The sequence below is a fragment of the Neophocaena asiaeorientalis genome, unplaced genomic scaffold, assembly GCF_003031525.2.
Source record: "Neophocaena asiaeorientalis asiaeorientalis breed wild unplaced genomic scaffold, Neophocaena_asiaeorientalis_V1.1 scaffold64, whole genome shotgun sequence".
Classification (NCBI taxonomy): domain Eukaryota; kingdom Metazoa; phylum Chordata; class Mammalia; order Artiodactyla; family Phocoenidae; genus Neophocaena; species Neophocaena asiaeorientalis.
This window is the reverse complement of record NW_020185334.1, coordinates 3,166,995-3,191,661: the sequence shown is the minus strand read 5'-3', so window position 1 is coordinate 3,191,661 and position 24,667 is coordinate 3,166,995.

The window sequence follows — 24,667 nt, the reverse complement described above, 5'->3', positions numbered from 1 at the left end:
TGGAATATTGCTCAGCCATAAAAAAAATGAAATTGAGTTATTTGTAGTGAGGTGGATGGACCTAGAGACTGCCCTACAGAGTGAAGTAAGTCAGAAAGAGAAAAACAAATACCATATGCTAACACATATATGTGGAATGTAAAGAAAAAAAAAACGGTTCTGAAGAACCTAGGGGTCGGACAGGAATAAAGACGCAGATGTAGAGAATGGACTTGAGGACACTGGGCGGATTGGGGAGAAGGGTAAGCTGGGATGAAGGGAGAGAGTGGCATGGACATATATACACTACCAAATATAAAACAGGTAGCTAGTGGGAAGCAGCTGCATAGCGCAGGGAGATCAACTCATTGCTTTGTGACCACCTAGAGGGGTGGGATAGGGACGGTGAGAGGGAGACGCAAGAGGGAGGAGATATGGGGATATATGTATATGTGTAGCTGATTCACTTTGTTATAAAGCAGAAACTAACATACCATGTAAAGCAATTATACTCTAATAAACGTGTTAAAAGTTATTTATTTATTTTTGGCTCCATTGGGTCTTCGTTGCTGTGCACGGGCTTTCTCTAGTTGCCACGAGTGGGGGCTACTTTTCATTGGGGTGTGCAGGTTTTCATTGTGGTGGCTTCTCTTGTTGCGGAGCAGGGGCTCTAGGCACGTGAGATTCAGTAGTTGTAACACGCAGGCTCTGTAGTTGTGGCGCACGGGCTTAGTTGCTCCGCAGCATGTGTGATCTTCCCAGACCAGGGCTTGAACCCACGTTCCCTGCATTGGCAGGCAGATTCTTAATCACTGTGCCACCAGGGAAGTCCCTGACATTAATTTTAATAAGTTATTTACAAATGCACATCAGCATTTTGGGGGGTTAATCTGTTAATTTGACAATGAATAGAATTTTGAGTGTGAGTGTGTGTGTTGGGGGTGTGTGTGTGTGTGTGTGTTTTCATTCATTTCATTTTTTTCTCTCTTTACTAGGTTGCTAGGTATAGCATTTATTTACACTGTTTTAATAGGTATTTCAGTCTTTTTATCACTATGTTAGCTTAAGAATGTCTAAAATTAATCAATATTTTTATCCACATTCTCAAAAATATAAAGACCTCAGTGGATTTTAACCTGAATCAAACTCCATTCCCATTTATATGCAGTTATTAGAACTAAGACACGGAATGACTTATTTTATTGTATTCTCATAGGTGAAGGTTTGTTATTAGTGTGTTTTGAAACATAATATTTGGTGCTATTTACCCTTATCTTGAACAATTTATTTCTATTTACATTTCCTTCTTCCCAGAGGCCGAGATTCTTTAGTGAGGGTCTTCTAGTAATATGTTCGATTTTTGTCAGCTTTTGAAACACCTTTATTTTTCCATCATTCTCAGAAGGTAATTTCACTCTGTAGAGAGTTCTAATTGAGTTACTTTCCCCTCAATGGCATCTTGAAAATACCATTATTCACTACCTCTGGCTTCCACTGTTAATGTTGAACAAGCAGCTGCCAACCTAATTTCTGTAACTTCCCCTTTCTCTAAAGATGCTCTTTTTCTTTTTCTTTTTTCTCCTGAAATTTTAAAGTTAGAGGTCCAGGTGATAATATGTTTGGTTTTGTTTTGTTTTTAATTACTCATTTTACTTTGGATTCACTGTGCTTCATAAGTCTTATGACTATTGGGCCTTCATTAATTCTTGAAAATGATCAGATTTTATGTCCTAAGCATCACTTTTCCACTCTATTCTCTCGTCTTTTCTCCCTTTTATAAAACATCTTCTTACCATATCCACCATGTTAGTTCGTTGCCTGACTGTTCTGATAACCTGTGCTGCATTCTGGATCATTTCTTCAGTTCTCTATGTAGCAGTGTCTGAATCTATGGCTCCCAAACTCAGGTAACCCCTGCCACTGACTTGCCTCGAGGTGACACATTGAACTCACAGAGGTCACAGAATATTTTAAATATCTGATAGGAACATGGGAAAACTCAACCCCACATGGTAGGAAGACACTGTGCTGCTACCTAGAGGTAGTTCACAGTATCAACCTTCCTTTTGGTGAGGTCATGACTTTTGCAGCTGTTGTGACCAAAAGCAGTTACCACACAAATCGATGTGAAACAGGAAACAAGGCTGCTCATGACCAACATGAATCTACAGTTTAAAAGTTCTGCAGTGCCCAACAGGTACACAAATTTTGTTAGATAAAAATGGTTATTTAGGAATGAAATAGACTCGTTATGTTTTATTCAATTTATTCTTATTAATTTTCAAATGGCTACTAAGTTCTTATGACAAATGCTTATTAAGTGTTTCAACCTCACCTAACTACTTCATATATGGACCTGTAGGGCATTTATTTGGGCCTAAACTCCTCTTGAAAAAATTACTGTGATACTTAGGGCACCATGAAATGCAAAAGTTTAAAACCCCTCACTTCAGCTGCTTACTTTAGCTTTCAATCATGGTGTTTTCTTTTCATCTATGTGAATGTAATTTTGTTCTCTTTGCAAAACTGCTTGACCATTTTATATAGTCTCTTGCTTCTTACTCATATTTACCCATTCTTTTATTTTTAATAAATTAAACATATTTTTCATACTGATATGTACATACTTCTAAGTATCCTGTAATGTTCAGCTACTTCTAATATTTACATTTTTAGATATTCAATTGTGTGTGTATATTTGATGATGACGATGATTTTATTATTTTTCAGCTGATTCTCAAGCACAGTGCCCCATTTCCTTAAGTGTGGTTGACATTGCTTCACTACAAATCAGAGTCTTTGGTGTTTCATCCATGACAATTGACACCTAGCATGAAGTACTTTCATCTACAATATATTGATTTTATTTCTGCCTGGCTCAGAGGAGCATGGCCTCAGCTGGATGCCTTTAAAATACATTCTTAGTTTGATGTTTTTCAGACCACATAGTGACTATGAGTTCCTAGTGAGGAATGGCATATACTTAGTATTTCTCAAGGCATTTTTTTCTTCTGTTTAGCGGCACGCTTAAGACAAGCAAATATCCTAACCCTTACTTTATGTGGAAGAGTTTTTCTTTTCATAACTCTAACTTACTCTTCAAAGGATTGTGTGGACCTTTGGAATTCTGGCTTTATTCTGGCTTGAGTGGTCTTTGGGTTTATCCTCCTTCCCATGTTGACATCAAAATAAAAACGTAAGGTAAGCAGGGGTTAGGTTAAATCTTCAGAGTACCAACCTGCTTCACTCTTCACTTATCCCTTTGGATTTCTGCTTTTACTGTCTTGGCCAAAGGGGATAGCTTAGAAATACATTTTCAATTTTTTGAACTAACTTTGCATGAGAGGGTGTTCATTCCCCCCATACTGCTGGGGGGAAAAGTTGTCTCTTCCTTGAAGAGGGATCCATCATGATTGTGTACTACTGATGTTTGGATCCCTTTGGCTATCTTCACTTTGTACACGGGCACGGATAGAATTCTGTTAGCAGTTCCTACATTTCCTTGTGTGTAATCCCTAGCAAAATTCCAGAGTCTAGCAGGCATTCACTTGGCTTGGCACAGCTGTATTATGTCCTCTGGCCACCTCAGGAAGCAATTCCTTATAATAGAGGTTACATCATGTATTGTATCTCTAAGCTAAAGATGAAAAATGGTGTAGACTGAGCTTCTTTTTGTCTAAGTCAACCTCTGATAATTTCCCTGTTAAATCCTATCTACCTCTTTCCTCAGTTTGCAGAATCCCCCAATACTGGAGAAATATCATAATCTTGTACTTCTAGCGCTATTGTAATGTCATTCCCTTCTTTTCTTCGGGAGGGAACTATTTTAAAGAGGTTTCAAAAAGAATTCTGGAGAGAACCCATAAATGATGATTAGCCTGACTTGACATAGTGTCAGGAGTCTTTGAATGTCAATTATTGGGGCTAATGGAGAGCTGATGCCAGGCTTTTAGTATATTTCTTTCTTAGCCCAAAATTTGGGTCTTGTGAATGGTTGGTGCTGACAGGCAACATTCTGGCTCTGTCCAACAAAGTGTAATATCTTGCCTTTGGTCCCAGTTCCCCCATACACCAAGCCAGAGCATGAAAGAAACCAGCTTTGGACATTTTATTTCCTCCCATTCCAGTACAATTGGATTGTCCACCAAATGGGACACTAACCCCCGCTGAAGTTATTGGTCACATGAGTGTTCTGAGTCCTGTGGATCTAGGGCATATCTATTGTCAAATAGTTTTAGCTTTCCCAAAATAGCTGAGCTCAACTGAATGTAAAACAATTGGAGTACATTAAATAATTTTTTTTTATTGCAGACAAATGAATAGTAAATAACTGTGAGAGTTACTGTCTAGTACAGATTTCTTCCAAAGCACTACTGAAGGATACAACATTCCCCCCATCCCATAGGGTAATGTTAATTATAAAAGCTGCATTCTCTACATTATCAAAATTAAGATGAAGCAAGAAAAAAATTATTCAAAGCTAGGTTGGAGAAAAAACAGAGTCTTGGCAAAATAACACTTTAAGCTTTTACTTGTCTACAGAAAAATATTCAGATTGCAAAAAACTCTGTCTGTAAGAAAAGACCAAAGTGGACAAAAATATTTTAGGCACCTTGAGATGGGGAGAAGTGCAGGAGGCTATATTATAATAAGAGAGCCACCATATTTATGAAGGATAGGGTTTAACCCACGTTATCACCATATTTGTGGTATATCCTAAAATCACTGATTGCTATGATTTAGCACCCATTTTCAGAAGGGAAAACTGAGGCTCAGAGATGTTAAGAGTTTTGTCTGATTTCTCCATCACATGTCAAGGCACTTTAAAGAATGGTCGTCCTGAATCCTTCAGCCAGCAGCTAAGATGACCCAGATTATAGTGCCTGTTTGGACCAATTGCTTCTCTGCCTCATGGTAAATGATCAAGTAATTAGTTTGTTGGTTAATCATGAGCTCGTTTTTTTTAATGAATTCAATCTGGTACAATGAAATGCTCTCTTGGGAAGGAAGCCAATTTTGTAGAACATAAAGTTGGGTATGAAATAATGAAATGATGTGACAGTTTTAAAGACAAGGCATAGTTTAAAGACACAGACAAGGCTCCAAATGATATATTTCCTGGAGAAGACAAGAAGGAAGGGCAACCATAGGAATGGTTTACACTGAATACCCATCCCAGTTCTGAACTAAGTTCTACCTTCAATGTAACCAAAAGATATATATTGAGCATATGGGAAACATGTATTTGAACAAATAATGCCCTCAAAAAGCTCACAGTCTAGTATAATTAATGTCTAATTCTTCATAGGCTTGAAGAGTTTCCCATTTTGTATGAGTGAGATAATACTTCTAAAATGTCATAAGGAAAACTGAGACAGTTATGCCTCAGGAAGTAAGAATATCAATTTTCAAATAATTCCACAACACACCATTTTCTAGATTTCTTCGTACTTTTGCCACGCTAGACACATGGTAAATGGTTTCAGTTCTTCCTGTGTGGCTTAACAGAGAACAGCCAAATACAAATTCAATGAAGCTAAACACAAATTTTACCTCATATTCTTGCACCTACTTTGTTTTGTGCTCAAGTTATAATGGAATTTCTCTCTCCCTATAATGGAATTTATTTCTTCCTACCTAAGTGTTTTGACAAGTGCTCTATCTAAATATTTAGAGCAACACACACACACAGCTGGGCTGGAAGGCTTCTTATCACAGCACTCAACTCTATTTTATTCTCTACAGTGACATGATGGGGAAAAAGTGCATTGAAAATAAGAGTTATAAAGAAGAAGAAAAGATTGTATTTTTTTTTTCTGTTGCTGGGTGTGAAGAAAGGGATGAGGGAGATGTTGGTCACTGTTCTGCCACGTGCATCTTCTCTTTGTGATTGGGTTTCCCTGACCAATGGCAGCACAATTTCCTGAATTCTTCAAGGCCCAGCCATGTTCTACCTGCTCAATAAAGCTTGACCTGCTCATTTTCACTCTCACTATTTTCTCATTCTTCGAATTCTTTTATTAACAACCAACACCAAAACAAACAAAAGAACAATGCCACTCATTTCAGCACCTAATTGTAGGTCAAATTCTATTGTTCTTCTTTTTTAAAAATTTGAACTTTTTTCTATTATTCTGCAACATGGGCCACTTGACTCAATATGGTGTCAATCAGACCTCGGCTTGTATTACATGTGCCAACATTCCAATGGCCAAGCTAAGTCACATGGCCAAGCCCAAAGTCAAGGGTCAGGAAAGTCAAGTCTGCCCCTGAAGGAAGGAACTGAAAACTCACATGGAAAAGAGTGTGAGGACAGGGTGCATGTGGGATCTTCCCGGACCGGGGCACGAACCCGTGTCCCCTGCATTGGCAGGCAGACTCTCAACCACTGCGCCACCAGGGAAGCCCAACTGGAGCCTTTTCATTCAAGCTATCTTCTCATTATGCAATCTTGGGCAAGCCATTTAATCACTCCACATTTCAAATTATTGATCCATAAAATGAAGTGAAGTGGACAACACTCCTTCTTAGTCATGAATTTTGATCACATAGGATAATGACATAAAGCACATAGCAGTAGGTCTGGCTCTTCCTTTATTGATAGCAGCAGTATGTAAAGTACCTGACTAGCACCGTATTAAACTTTCTAACACTGAGAGCTCTCCATCCAAAGAATGGGTTGCTTCACAAAGTGTGAAACAGGAACCTGGAATATTGCGTTGGAGGCTGGGCAATGCAAGAGGAAAACCTGGCCTCTGCCACCTCCATGATGATATGATTCTTTCCATGTGGATTTTGAAGCTCCCTTCCACCTTAAAAGTCAAACATGCCATATGCTTATTTTCTCCATCCCCCTTAAAACTAGGACTTGCACATATTGTGAGGCTCTGTCAGTCAATCTCACCCCTCCTGTAGGTCTTTGGCTCTAGAGCTAAAAGTAAATTCCACAAAGAGTGCTTTATCAGGCAGCCATGGCAACTGCAGGCTTTCTGAAGCAGCACTGACAGCCATGTGAGCCATGGAGGTGGATGCAAGAAAGGCAAGTTTCTGGGAATAGCAATAGCAGCAGTAGCGCTAACTGCAGCAGGAGATACTTCCATGTCAAGGGCATAGCGTTAGCTATTTCCTCCACTGCTGTATGGTTTGGGCATCGCCCTCAGCTGCAGAGCTTTAAGGGTGTCTCCAAATGATGCCCCTCCAGAGAGCCCAGAAGGTTCACTGCCCAGAGCCCAAAGTTTCACTGAAGCTTTGAAACATTCATTAGTGAGGAAGAGATGATCTTGGAGTGTTCCATGAGCTATCCAACATTGTCTTCTAAACTGTATTTTCTACCTAACTCATCCAGTTGGTATCATAGCCTGTAACTAAGAACACATTGATATGAAAATTGGTAACAAAAGTGGGCAGGCAGGGCTTCCCTGGTGGCACAGCGGTTGAGAATCTGCCCGCTAGTCAGGGGACATGGGTTCGAGCCCTGGTCTGGGAAGATCCCACATGCCGCGGAGCAGCTGGGCCCATGAGCCACGACTACTGAGCCTGCGGGTCTGGAGCCTGTGCCCCGCAACAAGAGAGGCCGCGATAGTGAGAGGCCCGCACACCGCGATGAAGAGTGGCCCCCGCTTGCCACAACTAGAGAAAGCCCTCGCACAGAAATGAGACCCAACAGAGCAAAAATAAAAATAAATAAAAAGGCTGTGCTGAACTGTACGGAGGAGTTCAGGCTTTCTGAGCATCGGCTGTCCTGGACTCCTTGTATGGCGCCTCACAATAAACGCTGTCCTTTCGGTCCTATGCGAAAAAAAAAAAGTGGGCCGGCAGCAGAAACAGGTTATCAGGAGACTCTCCAAGAAATGTGGAAAATAAGAGGTTCACTGGGTCTATTGGCAGTGAGGGTTCAGTTAGTATTAAGGGCTGGACTCTGGCAGAGCAAGGAAAAAATTTAATTTAAGGCTTATCTCTGGTAATTAGGGATGAAGTCACAGCTTTGGGAGATGAATTGGCTACTTCCACAAAATAGTATAAAGAGATTCAAGGACTGAAGCATAAGGTATTGTTTCTAATGGTATTGGACTTGAGAAAAGAGATCAACAAGGTCGCATTTCTTAATTTTCACTATAGGCTGCAAACCAAAGGGGCTTTATTTCACTGAAAGAATCACTATCATTTTCTATGATTTTCTTTAATCTCTTATCTCTTGCAACTCCAGGTCTAGAAATTAAACAATATTTTGATCCTGGTGGTTGTTATATGACAATATAATTATGTTATATGTCTGCTGCATTTGCAGTCTCAAGTCTTTTAGAGCATTGGCTACGGAAGATGAGAACTTGAACAGAGAAACATTGGAGACTTCAGATAACTTGTAAGATCCCAAATCCTCATTCCTGTTAAGCCTCCCTGACTGGCAGAGAGGACCTTTCACCTCTGATAAGGCTGTTTAGACACGGTGAAGACCCTCCACTGAGGAAGTTCCCTTGAAAGGAGAAGTACATTCTCTCACTTCACCCAACATCTTTCATGGTCTCTAGATTTCAAGAAGAGTCAGATTCTCACATATCTTAGGGACCACTTATGAAGCACATATAGGAAGAGATGAGGTATAATATTATGCTAATTTCTATCAATAAAAGCTGGCAAATCAGAATAAGAAATCATTTCGATGATGTGCAATCAAAGGGAAATGAAAACAGTGTTTGGTCTTCATGATTTTATCAGCATGGATGAATGTTCAGGAGACGCTGACTCAGTGTACTCTTGTAGCTGCCAGGGGGTACTGATGGTTTACTGGACAGAAACCTGCACTTGAATGTCAAAGCAGATTTATCATATGTGACCTGTTGGACCCTCCCAAATGATGCCCCTCCAGAGAGTCCAGAAGGTTCACTGCTTAGAGCCCAAAGCTTCACTGAAGCTTTGAAACATTCATTAGTGAGGAAGAGATGATCTTGGAGTCCAGGCAGGTGATGGAAGGTGCTGCTGAAGCCAGGCTCTTGGGTGGCAGAGGTCAAATTTAGGCAAGATGCCCCAAATCTAGCACAGTTTTTCAGGGGTTACATGATAGATTGGTAAAATATCCCTTCTTCATGAATGCAGAATGTTTTAGGCTAGGTTCCTGGTAAGCAGAGCCTGGTAGAGTAGGTCAGTGATTATTTGAGATGTTTCTTTTGGAAGAAGGAGAGGAAAGGAAGCAGTTTGACTAGGGGCAGGAGCTGAGCCAGGGTGTTATTTTGGGTGCTCTGATCATCACTTCCAGTGTGTGTGTGGGGGGAGGGGTGGCTCTTTACCACACCAACAATTAATTCTCAAACACCAACAGGGTGTCTGAGAATGCAACTGAATGCAGATATTATCTGCATGGAGGTAACAACCGATTCCGTAAGTTAAGGACTCAGTCCTATAAGACTGAGCCCCCTGCTTCACCCCATCTCACATGTCAGTGACAAGCCCAGGTTATTGTTATCTGTGCTTTTCTTTTGACCCACCAGCTACAAATTAGAGGTTCCAATGACCCCCTCCAACTCTGGATGCCAATTGTAATCCTAGGTTGTGACCTGTACTTCTGACTGACTGGCTATAAACCAGAGGTTCTCATGATCTCCTCCTTGGATTCTATTAATTTGCTAGAGTTGCCCACAAAACTCAGAGAAATATTTTCCTAACTAGATTATCAATTTATTATTAAAGACTATAACTTAGGAACAGCCAGATGGAAGAGATGCATAGAGCAAAGGATGGGGAAAGAACTCAGAGCTTCCATGCTCCCTCCAGGATCACCACTCTCTCAGCACCTCCACTTACTCACCAACCCTAAAGTTCTCTGAGCCCTGTCTTTTGGGATTTTTATGGAGGCTTCATTATATAGGCATGATTGATTAAGTCCCTGGCCATGGGTGATTAAACTCCATCTTCAGCCCTTTCCCTTCCCCAGAACTTTCAACCCGCTAATCACCTGCCTCCAACCTCAGGTACTTTCCAAAAGTCACCTCATTAACATAACAAAATACACCTTTATCACTCTCATCACTTATGAAATTCCAAGGTTTTAGAAACTCTGTACCAGAGACTGGGACAAAGACCAGAGATGCACATTTAACCCTGAAACCACAGGGGATTGAGATGCTTGGGTCCACTCATATGCTAATTTTTTTCAATAAATATACAGTTGGTTTCCCATGCATAGATTCAACCAACCGTGGACCCAAATTTCCATCGGAGATTGATTGAATCCGAGGAGGCACAACTCATGGATACAGAGGCCCGACATACTACACTATTTTATATAAGAATTTGAGCATGCCCAGATTTTGTTATATGTAGGGACTCCTGGAACCAATGCCGCTTGGATACTGAGGGAAGACTGCATTTTTTATATATCACAATATCACACATGTGGGCTCAGCTGGAGTTCATCCTGATCACATAAGGAGCTCTAGAAGGTGAATTGCGACAGCTTACAGCATCGCTTCCGCTCCCAAAGGCAAGGGATCTCATCAGCCTCTCAGTATCTGCAATTCCATCAGTCATTGGCTGCAAGCCACCCCAGAGGAAATGATACCTCCCAAGCAACATAGCTTCTGTAAACCAAAGGTAATGCTTAGCCAATGTGGCCAGCTCTGAGCTCCTGGCAGCCAACAATCTCAGAGGCTGAGGGATTGGACCACTGGCCCCATAAAGCAGATCTGGGCAGGGAACCAACAGCACCTCTATACAGACTAACACGATAATGTTTTCTATCAGTTGCATCACATTTTTTATTTATATTGGCTTTCTCATCTACTAAAATCAATAAGTATTTTTCATACCTACTGCTGTTCAAAGCTATATACCCCTTTCTGCTTTTGAACAGATTGGTTTTCTAACCTCCTTGGAAAAATGACTTTCCTCACTAGGGTATGTCATCTCATTACATTTTCCCCTTCTGCCCAGCCTGTCAATATAATTTTGGATGCTACTGTTCAATACTCCCTAAACCACCCGATTTTGTGTGAATGCGTGTTTGAGTTCTGGTTAAAAATAGACTGACTCTGTCAGCAACATATGGTGTCTGAGTGTTCAGTCCCATCTACCAATGCCCCAATATCCAGAATGTCAAGATCAAACCCAGCTAATGTCTATCGCCTTGAAATCAACGTTTTGCTTTCTCAGAAACTTCAAACCTTTGAGGATAAAAGGTTTCATTGGTTCAAAGAGAATGGTTCTGAATTCCTCAGATCAAAGGTTGTTAAAGAAATATTCATGTTGTCCTGCCCATCCCCCGATTTAGAATTTTATTTCGGAGCTTCCAGTATCTAAAGCCAGTACCTAAAGTGTTTTGTTTTTGTTATTGTGTCCAGCTTCTTGTTGAGCAGGTGTTTGATCAGCAGGAAAATGAATCATTCCCTTCACAAAAACCCTGAGTCCTCAACACCTGAGAGGTTAATATAGATAGTGTCTGGTGGCCCGAGGTCAAAGCTGTACTTTCTGGCCACATGGGTGGTTAATGCAATCAAGGATGTGATTAATTAAATTAAAAGTCTGCTTTTATTGCTCAGAAAATGCAGCAAATCCAATACTCTTTGACAGCCTGGAGCTGGAGGCCTGGGTCTAATGTGATCTTGGCTAGATTGGTGCGGCCAGACAGCATGTCATTTCAGGAGGCAGAAGGCCTCCATTTAGGTCACGGGCTGCCTGCCTCCACCTTGCATTTAGAAGCCCTTAGTAAGCAATTGACATAATCCACATTCACTTCCATAGGTGACTGACCAATACGGAGCCTGGCACCTTCCATTTTGCTTCTAAATATGCTGCCCAGGTAACCAGGCCCCCCTCTGATTAGCCCACAGCCCCTGTTGCTCTGTTGTGCTTGGGAAATCTTAGATGCCTGCTCTTTCCCTCTCCCAAGGTCTCCCCTGCTACATCCACTTTGGGAATTGCCTTCTAAGAAGGCACGTGTGTAAAAGTCCTTCTCCCTGGAGTGTTGAAGGAGGCCAGTTTATTCAGCCTGCCTCTGTTAGGAGGCAAACACAGTATATGCCCTTTGTCATTATCCTTTGAATTAAGCCCTTTGGTGGTGGGGGGCAAGATGGGAGGAGGATGGATAAAACATAGAAAACAGAGAGATAGTTTTGATTCTTGCCTTCATAATTTACTCATTATAAGCTATTGGTCAATTATTTGACCGCTCAACACCTCTAAAGTGGGGCTTAAGATACCCACAGTTAAGACTATCTGAAGCTTAAAAATAATGTAACCTGCACTGAAAGTCTTTTGTTTTTATCATCATCACTAATCCAAGTTACAGAGGCTCAAAGGGATCAGGTGACAATCAGGCTCCTTCCTTATCCTTTCCCCTATCAAAAAGAGCCTCGTGTAAAAGTAAATCATATCAATTTACAATCCCACCAACAGTGCAAGAGGGTTGCTAACACATATATATGGAATCTAAAAAAAAAAAAAAATGGTACTGATGAACCTAGTTGCAGGGCAGGAATAAAGATGTAGACATAGAGAATGGACTTGAGGACATGGGGTGAGAGGAGGAAGCTGGGGCGAACTGAGAGTAGCATCGACATATATACACTACTGAATGTAGAATAGTTAGCTAGTGGGAAGCAGCCGCATAGCACTGGGAGATCAGCTGGGTGCTTTGCGATGACCTAGAAGGGTAGGATAGGGAGGGTGGGAGGGAGGCTCATGAGGGAGGGGATATGGGGATATATGTATGCATATGGCTGATTCACTTTGTTGTACAACAGACACTAACACAATAGTGTGAAGCGATTATACTCCAATAAAGATCTATTAAAAAAATAAGTAAATCATATCAGCTACTTCTACCTTAATATGAATTTTATCCTAAATGCTGCTCCTCTCAGATGTTAATATACATTAAGCTGGAGACCCTCAGTTTTGCACACTGGAATTGCCCAGGACACTGTGTGGCCTGGGTCCCAGCTCAGGGTTACCCTGGTGGATTATAATTAGTCTGGAAACTGCTTGGGCACAAGAATATTTAAAACTCCCAGTGATTCTGCTGTGCAGCCAAGATTGGGAGCCACTGTACCAAACCATCCGCAACCCTGGAAGGGAAGACGTTGGTCAATGTTAAAAAATTTAATGTAGGGCTGGAGGTTCTGTGAGCTCTTCACATATCAGACAGGAAACAGGGAAACAGTTTTGCCTACTTTAAGAGTAGCTGCCATTTCCGGAACATTGAGAGGGAGCTCCATGAGAACCATGTATGCTCTCCTAGGAAGGGAGCAAACCCTGCAGGGTAAGAATTCTAGCTCACTCCACGGCTGTGCCTACTGTGTGTCACCCCCGGCCCCAGCATGCACTTGCCAGGGTGCCCAGCAGGAATGTATGGGTTGGCCCCAGGAGGATTCTCCCTAGAGTTCCAGGTTGTAATTTATCTTTTCTATGCTTGTCTTCCCAGCTAAACTCTGAGCTTCCTGGGGGCCGGAAATATAGTTAGTTTTCCTCAAATACTCAATTAAACTTTTGAAATGGATTTGGGAAATTCCACTGAAATTTAATGCAAAAGTGTTTGCAGACCTTTAGAGTCTGATTGAGAGTAGAACAGATTAGTATGAACTTTAAAATTTTTAAACAGGAACAAGAAGAAGAATTTCAAGACATATCGCTAATTTCCATAGGGCAATGAGGATCTTTTGCCTTAAAAATATGAACAAATTATATATATATATATATATATATATACACATATATAATTGAATCACTTTGCTATACACCTGAAACTAATACAATGTTGTAAATCAACTATACTTCAATAAAATATGTATATATATAATACATAAATAAATAAATTCTTAAGTCTTGGTAAACCAAATGGTGGACCAGTTATTGGATAAATCATTTATCATGAATTCTGTCACCTTAAATCTTTTCTAGAACAAGGTAAAAAATAGATCATTTAAGTTGGCCCTCTTGTCCTGGGCAGGGAGTCCTTCTACCTCCATTCTGTGCATGGTACCCCTGGCCTTAGCCACTCCCTATCACATCACCTTGTTTTCCTTTTCTTTATAGTGTTGATTGCCATCTAGAATCATCTTATTTTTGTTCATTGCTTTGCCTATATCTGCTTCTAGAGGTTCAACTGCACAGTGAACAAAGACCCCATCTTGCTCATGCTATCCTCTCACCCGCCATGGTGCCTAGAAAACAAGAGGGTCACAATGAATATTTGGTTAGTGAAGTAGTTATTTCACATGTGGTAACACAGCTCTCATTAAATAGCTATTATAAGATTGGATTGTAAAAGCAAGGGGAGATTTGCAGAATAAGGCAGACGTCAGAGTTCAGGTAACAATAGGTCCAGAATGCAGGAGAACCACATGGATTCAGACATCAGGGTAATTAGCGGTCAGCAAAAAGTGAGGAGTGTGGGTAGCTTGATAGCAACTGGGACAAGAAAAACCTGGAAACTAGGCAGCCTCTTCCCAGAAGTTGTCTCTCTTTATTTGTCCTTTGAAGGCAAGAATGTATCTCTTGGATTCACTAGTTTGAAGCTTGTCTTTGTTGTTCAGGGAAAATTTTGGCTTGGACAGGAAGGGGGCTAGAGAGGGAAGAAGAAATTCTGATAAAAGGCCCTTGTTAGTTTTAGGGCTTTGAATAGGCTTTGAACAGATTCACATGTCCTGGGTTCATTGCCATTTGTGAATGGACACTGAGGAGATTCAAATAAAAGTTAATTTAAAAGGGTAGAAAGCATTGTGATTTCAATGAACTTGCACTTTAGAATAGGTCATTCAAGGCATCCAGGCAAATGCTCAACAATAATCCAAGCGCCTTCAGATACAGAATGACATTCCCTTGCAACTTAAATGAACCTTCACTACTACCATTTAATAACCATTTATTGAACATTTAGAGTATGCTTCTTAAACCAGGGAAGGCAAATCCTTGGAAAGGCACACGGTGTGCTAAGAGATCTCTAAAGAATAAGCATGTGTCATCTTCCCAGTCTTTGTGAAACAGAGCTGAAGTTTTGTATTTTTAAACTCATGAAGAGTTTAATTTTAGAGATAAACCATGGGACTTTCAAGATATGTTGTGCTGGCGATGGGGCTGTTTTGGATTGAGCCTCTGGTCCCTATAACTCTTGCCCCAGTATTTCCATTGCCATTTAGAAAAAATTCACATCACCCATTACCTTTATCCATTTGGTATCTCTTTTCTCTTATGGATTTCAAGTGTCTACATCTACACAAATTATGAATGAATTATTTACATGCCACAAATACTCCACATGTTCACTTGGATTTCCCAGTCCTTTTCATTAGGAGGGGGCCATAAGGCAAGTTTTGGTCAATGGATCCTAAGTAGAAGTGATAGATGTCACCTCCCACCTGAGCCAGTTAAGTGCTGATGTGTCTCCTCCTTTTCCTTCTCCTCTTCTTGCTAACCTTGGAAACCACATGTTCAGATGTTGGAAATACCACATGAGGGAAACTGGATCCCTGGGTTACAAGATGGAGGCAAGCTCCCATAATCTAGCCTCAGATTTTGCATGAGCCAGAAAGAAATTTTTATTGTGCTAAACTCCTGAGATGTCAGGATTTGTTTGTTACCACTGCATGATCTAAGATATCCTTGTCTCACACTCCACTCACAATCATTTCAAAATAGGGATTCCTGCTGAGGGTGGTAAATATCTGTTTTCTGATTGATCATGAAGATTTTGGATGTCAGCTTGTCTGTGTCATCAAATCTGTAAAGGCTCTGGTTCTGGACATAGGAGACTTGGCAGGTTTGTTCAAATGTCCTGGTAGGAGTTTCAATTGATCCTCAAATTAAACTTTAGCTATTCCTTGCTTAGGTTCTCAAACTAAGCCTGGTAATTTTTACGTGGTAGTTTGAAATTCTGTGTGTATTGAAGTCCTGGGGATTTGAAAAACAAAACACATAATAAGGTACCAAAAGGACAAAAGGAGTTAACTGTGAGTGTCAGAACTGCAGTCACTGTTTGAAAGGCCTCACCTCAATAGAGCTGAAAGAACAAGCAGACCTTTCCCATAACAAGGGGCCTAAATCATGCTCACAGTGGTGAGAGTTCCAAACCGTGCTATTGAACCACTGCTACCCCCAACAAGAATATTATATTGCGTTTCATGTTACATTGTATTGCAAGAGGCTGGCAAGAAACTCAGTGTACAAATCAAGGTTCAGAAGAACACACTTGATAGAATGGAACTGAAATGGGGCAAAGGCTGGGATTTGGAAGAGTGCAGCAGTGCTTTGAAAACACAAGACCCTCAAATATTTCACCATTTGTCAGAGGTGATAATGCTGAATTATGCACTTTAGGAAATGAACACAGTGAGCTAAGCCTCCTATTGAGAAGTAAATTACTTGTTCATCTTTGGATGCTGTGTTAACTCTCTCCAGACATAAGAATCCCCTTATAAGCAAGGGCTGTGTCTTAAACATTTATTTTTGCAGGCTTTAACCCAATATCAGAAGTATACTGATAATAACAACTAGTATTTATAACACGTAATTCAAGACAGTTTTATTGTTTGCATCATATGTGTATTAATTTACTTAATCTTCAGAATAAGCCAGTGGAGTAGGGATTATTATTAGCTCCAGCTTATACATAAAAAAGCTAGAAACCTCAAGATGGGAAATTTAAGCAAATTGCCCAAGGGTGTATGTATAGGGAATACTGGACCTGGGTTTGAACCAGGTAGCCTGACTGCAGTGTGACATTTAATCATCAGGTCCCAGTGCCACTTTTAAGAGTATTCATGAATGGAGGAAGGAAAGAAAGAAGGAAGCCTGGTTGAAAAAAGAGGTGAAAAAAAGTGATGGAAGAAAGATGGAAGGGAGAAGGTAAGGATGAAGGGTTATTGGAAAGAGGGATGGAAGGGAGAATGGAAAAAGACATGGAGGGAAGGACAAAATGGATGGAAAGAAGAAAGAGGGGAAGAGGGGAGAGAAGACGTGAGGGATGGATGGATGGATGGATGGATGGATGGAAAGAAAAGCAATTTAACTGGATGGATAGACATACAAAATAGAAGTCTTTTTTTTTTCCTGCCCTAACAAAATTTCCAGTGTTGCTGTTGAGAGAGCTCCTGACACCCATGAAATAAAGATTCATGGCAAAGGTGACCTGAGCTTTCCTGAGAGTGATGTGGTTTCATTATCAACTTTACCTCTTCCTTCTCATGCACATTGAACTTTTGTGCTGTCTTCTGCCCAGGATTTCTTCCTCTAAGGCTACCCTAGATTTTTTAACTGGATAGTACCTCCATTAAACGTACTTGGAGACCCCAGGGTCTTGCCTTTCTTATGATAACCAAGGATGCAGAAAGAGCATCTTTAGCACATTAGTTTGGGCCATTTCAGAGTGAGATTGCACACACTTCTGGATGTAGATATTGCTATTGAACTTTTACTGTGAGAATGTAATCCTCATTTAACACCCAGAGCCTCTGATTCCCTATTCAGTCCTCTCTCCACCACCTCATGCCGGATGCTCAATAAACATTTTTGTAAGAATGATATGGGACTTCTCCAGCAGTCCAGTGGTTAAGACTCCACACTCCCACTGCAGGGGGCATAGGTGCAGTGGGCACGGGTTCCATCCCTGGTCAGGGAACTAAGATTCCCACATGCCGCGTGGCACGACCAAAAAAAAAAAAAAGAAGAATGATATGATGTGGACATTATGCATAAGTGCTCAGAGAGTTTTAGAAAAAAAAAAAAAAAAAGGGAATAGAGTGTGTGTTGTTGACCAAGTAAAGCCGCTTAGGTTGGTTAAGTCAGGTATTGAAAGACAGAGCAGTGTCTTGAAAATGTAATAACCGAACAGACTTCCAAGTTTCAGAAGATAAACTGCACCTGCCAAAGTGGAACCATTTACCTTCCTCACTTTGGCTCCTTGTCTCATCCTCGTACGGGCAATGTTTTAGGTTGTGTTCTCCAAGGAGCAGACCCTGAGACAAGAATTCAAGTACCAAGGGAACATTTAGGAGATCACCCCAGGAAATACTGCTGGGAGGTGGGTGAAACAAGACAGGGAAAATGAGGAAGGCCACAAAGTGTCAGTTATCAATCAACTTACACTGTGAACTTAATCCTCTGTAGAGCTCTGAAAACCTGGGGTGGACTGTCCCACTTGAGGGGCGAGGGAGCTGATGCATTTACACACCTATTGCCATTAGTCATTGTTTGAAGACTGCCCTGGTGGGAGTTGGTGCATTGCTTCTGGCACTTCCTGTGCACTGCACGGATGTCAAGGTAGACCCCAGTCTTCAGAGGAAAGCTTGGGGCAAGGAGGTGCAGGTGCTGGAGGTGGACTGGACTGTGTGCCCTGAAGCTTTAAGGGCAAGACTGATGGGTGGGGCACAGACAGGGCTTGCCCAGCTCCACTCAGGACTGAACCAAGAAGGGGAATCATTCTACCTTTCATTTCTCACAGTGGATTTGAAACAAAGTTAATCTCAGTAAAGTGTTAGCACAGCACTATGAGTCCTAGATTATTAAATCTACTTTATTTAAAAAAATTTTTTTAATTTAATTTTTTTTTAATTTTTTATTACATTTTGGCTGCACCACGTGACATGTGGGATCTTAATTCCCTGACCTGGGATCGGATCCACGCCTCCTGTGGTGGAAGCGTGAAACCTTAACCGCTGGACTGCCAGGGAAGTCCCTAAATCTACTTTAAACGTGTGGAGACTGAATCTTCAAAAAGTTAGTTGCCTCACCCAAATTATGTTGTACTGTTTCCACATCAAAGTTAAATGGAAAGCAGACCAGAGCTTTCTGTCCTTCCCTAAAATCTAAATATGGAAAAGGAGAGAGAGAGTTGACGCAGACTCTGGCGCATTTGCTGCAGTGACACCCAGTGCATGGAGGGTATGGAAATGCTTCCTTGGGTTGTTCCATCTCAGTGGTGATTGATCTACCACCTTTTAGTATAACATCCTCATACAGCTTGGAGCTCTTTAGGGGAAAGATTTAATTTCAGTTTACATTCTAGATAGAAAGGAAAGTAAAAAGGCTGTGAAACCAAGACATGAGGCACATTACATCTGCAATGATTTATCGCTGTATTTCTGGAGAACATCAGGCAGATAGCTAACAGACAGTGAGTGAAATGGGGGGGAATCGGGCATGGAGTTCATGGACTTGAAGCTGAAGAGAGGAGCTACTGGAAAGTGGCCTATATCAGTAGACCCCTCTCTCTTGACTATCACAGTGATCTCCCAGACAGTCCTTTCAGGCCTCCCTGCCTCCTTGCAAACTCTTCTCCAAACACGCCTGTACATTTCCTTCAGAGACCTTGCTCTCTGCTTTATAACTGGACCACCAGCCCATGTGCATCACCCACGGCTGTATTTCCCTTCCCAAGATATACATTTGCCTTGTCTGACACCTTCTACAGCTACAAGGGCTCCACACCAAATAAGGAGCCGGTCAAGACTTCAGGTACAGGAGAGAGAGTTTCTTGAGGACAGGTAACCTTTGGCACCTTTGCAATCAATCACCTCCCAGTCTGTAGGAACTCATTGTACATAGCAACATAATCTTCTGCCTCCAAATTCTCACACATTCTAAATCTAGAGTAATTGTGCTATTTCAAGAAAGGTGATTTATTCCATGCAGAAAGTGATGGATTGATCTTCATACTTCTGTAAGTCTTCTGATGAAAAAAAAATTTACTCATTAGAACAGTTTCTTTAACCAGGACATATCCTGATTTAGATTTGTGGAAAATCATTTCGGATATGGAGGTCAACATACTGGGACATTGTCCCCTCCTCATCTTTCAGATTTAATTGTATGACTCAGCTCACAGGTAACAGAAAACTTGAAAGTCTGGCAGGATGGAAAGAAGCCCCACCTGCTGTCCACCTGGGCCTGGGCTGCTTGAGGCTAGCCTCTCAGCTGACAGAGGCTGGACTGGCAAGATACATAGTGTCCCTTATGTACACTCTGTAGCTCCTAACTACTGGAGAGTAGGGCAGATGTGTGAGCCATAGGTTTCCCCAGTGCTGCATGGGAAGAAGGAAGGAAGGAGGGAAGGAAGGAAGGAAGGTAGGGAGGAAGGAAGAGAGGAAGGGAGGAAGGAAGGAAGGGAGGAAGGGAGGAAGGAAGGAAGGAAGGGAGGAAGGGAAGAAGGGAGGAAGGAAGAAAGGAAGGAAGGAAGGAAGGAAGGAAAGGAGGAAGGGAGGAAGGAAGAGAGGGATGAAGGAAGGAAGGGAGGAAGGAAGGAATGAAGGAAGAGAGGAAGGGAGGGAGGAAGGGGGAAGGAAGGAAGGAAGCAAGGAAGGGAGGGAGGGAGGAAGGGAGGAAGGAAGGGAGGAATGGAGGGAGGAAGGAAGAGAGGAAGGGAGGAAGAAAGGAAGTGAGGAAGGGAGGGAGGAAGGGAGGAAGGAAGGAAGGGAGAGAGGGAAGGAGGAAGGAAGGAAGGGAGGGAGGGAGGAATGGAGGGAGGAAAAAAGGAAGGAAGGAAAGAAGGAGGGAGGGAGGGAGGGAGGGAGGAAGGGAGGAAGAAAGGAAGCAAGGAAGGAAGGAGGGAGGAAGGAAGGAAAGAAGGAAGGAAGGGAGGAAGGAAGGAAGGGAGGAAGGAAGGAAGGAAGAAAGGGAGGGAGGAAGGAAGGAAGGAAGGAAGGTGGGAGGGAGGAATGAGAGAGAGAGAAGGAGAAAGAGAGGAAGAAGGAGGAAGAAGAGGAGGGGAGGGGGGAGAGGGGAGGATGTATGGTTGCCATGGCAGTCCTCATACACCAATTCTTAAAACACAGGACTTTTACTCTAAGGCCTGGTTTTTAAAAACATCTTCCCTTATGTTTTCTTTCTAGACATTTGCCTTGAAGAGGACAGGACAATGGTTCCATGATGTGACAGCTTTCCAGGGGTCTCTGGCTGAGTCATGCAGCAGGTGAACTATGAGTGTCTCCCCTAGGGTATGAGCCCATCTTCTAATGTCTAGCTTCCGTTCTGTCAACTTGAGACCTTGCCTCCGTGACTGTTTTCTTCTAGGCCACGCCTTCCCTTTTTAGGAAGAAGATTGTCTGAGAAAGAATATGCTCATGTGAACCTCAGAGTAGTAACATGCTTGAAAAAATCTGTTTCAAGAAATGTGCTTTCCAATTACATTCTAAAGGTCCTGCTTAGTGATAGCTGTTGCTGGTTGTTACTGGGATAATTCTGATAAGGATCAAATTCACCTAGGATGGTTCTCAGCCAACTTCAAGCAAATACACTGTAGGTCTTCCCTTTGCCCTCTCGACAGCACAGTCTTGGTGATTCTTTGTGAATGGGCAGCTGCCTCCAGGCTGACCCTGCAGAGACCAGGGTGCTTGGGGACAGGTACTGAAGCCAGGGGAGGAGACAGCCATCGTCCTCGGCCTCATCCCTCTTCCTCTTGCTAGAGAGCTTAGGACATTTGTGTTCCTTTCAGAAGCAGGTGGGAGAGAAATGGAAGGAGTCAGAGAAGAAAAACCACCAGCAACAAGGTCTTCCCACCTGGCTCTGGGCCATGATGGAAGAGGACCTGTAGAACTGACCGTGAGAAAGCATTGGCCTGGTTTTGATTCCATGTTCCTTTAATTCCAGGTATATTGATGAGTAGCAAGACAGTACTGGGTACCAGGGGGAAGTGGAGGAATGGTGCCAGCTAAGGAGTTCAACACAGCCTATTCAAAAAGAGAGAATAGTACCTCCTCTTTATCCTCTCCTTCATAAAAGCACCAGAAGATGAAGTAGTGAGAACGGCAGGGGGAGGAGGGGAGAACCATTATTCTGGGATCACAGGAGGGAAGCCAGGGATGTCCAGCTCACACCACCTGCAAAGGTCACTGCCCTTGATTCTTCCATTTGAAACGCAGAGGGGACATGATAAAAATTGAGATGATCCTGGAGTCAATGAAGACACTGACCAAACCACCAAAAGAGATTCCACTTAAAACTTGCCTCACTCTCTAGCAATTGTGGTAGACTGAGGCCCATTGAGACTGGAGTGTGATTTCTGTGCAGAAATGAAAAATAAATGTTTACTGCCTGTTTGGGGTTATTAAAAGTCTCCTGGCATTTGAGAAGAGTTGGGGTTAAATTCCATTTACTATTTTACTGGTGGCATTTAGGAGTTAATTTAAAGACTCTTTGGAATCCACTATTAGGCAACTTGGACTGCATTAACAATTATATGAGTGCCGAATTTTTTTTTTTTTTTTTTTGCGGTACGCTGGCCTCTCACTGTTGTGGCCTCTCCCATTGCGGAGCACAGGCTCCGGACGCGCAGGCTCAGCGGCCATGGCTCACGGGCCCAGCCGCTCCGCAGCACGTGGGATCTTCCCGGACCGGGGCACGAACCCGTGTCCCCTGCATCGACAGGCGGACTCTCAACCACTGCGCCACCGGGGAAGCCCCCATGAGTGCCGATATTTTAGACACATATGCTATGTTTGCCTTTACTCTGGACTGATTTAGGTAATGAGGGTGAACTAAATCACCAGGTTGACATTCCAATTCATTGCCTGCTGTGGAGGGATCCTGTGAGTTCCAGAACCTGTAGCTGCTATTATTGTCTGATCTGCGGCATGGACTACAGTGGATATTTGCCCAAACTCATAAAAATTTCTCTGCAAGGTCTAATGAATGTCTCTGGTATTTGTAACATAATCATCAAAATGAATTGTTGCTCTGGTGGTAGAATGAATACACAAGGGGTGATTAATCCACTTGCAGAAACCCTGAAATGAAGATAAAGCACACAATAACAGCCACCCTTAATATTAACCCCGGGGGGACTCTGTTATTAATTGGTCTGGATTTGAGCACAGCTTCTGATCAACTGGCAGAGTTTTAAGCTTACACCCTCCAGAGCTGCTCATTCAACTCTGAGAACTGTGAATTACATGTTGAACAAATGTCAGGGAAGGCCCTTTTCAGAGCTCATCCTAGGATATTTCATCTACATCCATACCTGGTAATAAAGAAGTGCAGTTGGGTACCTGACTGAGCCCAGGTCTGGAGAAAATTTGCCTTCAATTTGTCATAGAAGAGGGATGAAGGGAGAGCTCTGTGCTGCAGAGTAAATAGGGTTTTGAATCTATACCTTGGTCACTGAGGCCAAGTAAGCATTCTTAGGGGAGGAGGGGAAAAGGATCTTATAAATGAAAATAATGGATTCAAACATCAGGATGGTAAACTGGCCTGCAATGTTGATCTTGGCAGGGCTCCTTAAATATTTGGACTTCAAGGACTTATAACAATGAAAATATACATATATGTTCCCCAAGTGTAAACAAAATCCAAGAGGTTCATGTACCCCCTAATACGCACCCTCTGATTCTTAGGTAAGAGCCCCCAATTTAGACGCTTTCACAGTAACTAGTGACTCTTCTTCTGTAACCTTCTCTACACCTGCTATGATTGGTTTATTGCCTGGCTTTCTTGGTGGTCTAGAATCTCCCTGAAGTCAGGAGCCACGTACATCTTCATTGCTGAAACCCCAGTCTATAAAACAAGGTCTGGGACACAGGTAGAACTAAATAAATATTTATGAAATTAAAAAGAAGAATTCTCAACTACTGAATGTTTAATGTTCTAATCCAACTCTAAATAACGGTAAGTAAAAAAATGGAGAAAAATTTTCCAAAATTAGGAGAACACTGATTTTTCCTGGGCCTCCAGTCTGCATCGCCAACCTTTTATTGTATGTGATTGACTTAATGATAATGGATTTGTGGAAAGCAGTGTTTGTGATTATGTTCGATTCACTTAGTTCTCTAAATCAGCGCTGCTCCAACTTTAGCCCACATGGGAGTCACCTGGAGAGGCTGTGAAAACTCAGATTGCTAGGCTCCATCCTTAGATACTCTGATTCTGGAGGACTCACTTGGGAACTGAAATTTTCTGCATTTTTAATAATATCCAGGTGATGCTGATGCTGCTGGTCCATGGACCACACTTTGAGAAGCAAGATTCTAAAAACCCTGTGAAGTGATTCTAATGATCCCATTTTCCATATAAGGAATTTTGAAAGTCAGATCAGCCCCAGATAAACAGAGCTAGAATCCTGAAGGCAGATTTTTAGACTCCAGTTTCTGTTTCTGTGCTATTATATCATGATGCCGCTCCACACATGGGCCAGAATAACATCCTTATCACATCTCCGCTTCAGATTCCTCATGGGATTTTGCTTCAGGAGATATGACTACAAAGTAATTAAGTTCTTAATTTGTTTTACTATATAAGTACTGTCATAACAGCATTAATCAAATTTTTCAGGAAGAAAAGTCTCCTCTAATCCCTTCATTTTATCAGAGGATTCTTTTTGCAATTTTGTCATAAGCATGCTAATTTTTAAAAAGCTGGGATCATGGTGAATGTAAAATTTGTGTTCGGTTTCTACTTGACAGATTGTGCATTTTTTTATTGTTACATTGTTTTTATTTTAATTGATGGTTAAGTGAATATACTAAAATGTAGGTGTGCAACTGAGTGTCATCCCTTCAATGTAGCCACCATGAGAGGCTTTAAGTCTACTCCATTGCAAGGGAGTTGCTCAAATATGCTTGGGATGACTCTTTTGGAAACATTCTCTGAACTAGCTTTTTTTTTTTTTTTGAGTTTTTATGTTTTTCTTTCAAGTAAAGTATAGTTGATTTACAATGTTGTGTTAATTTCTGCTGTACAGCAAATGATTCAGTTTTATATATATATATATATA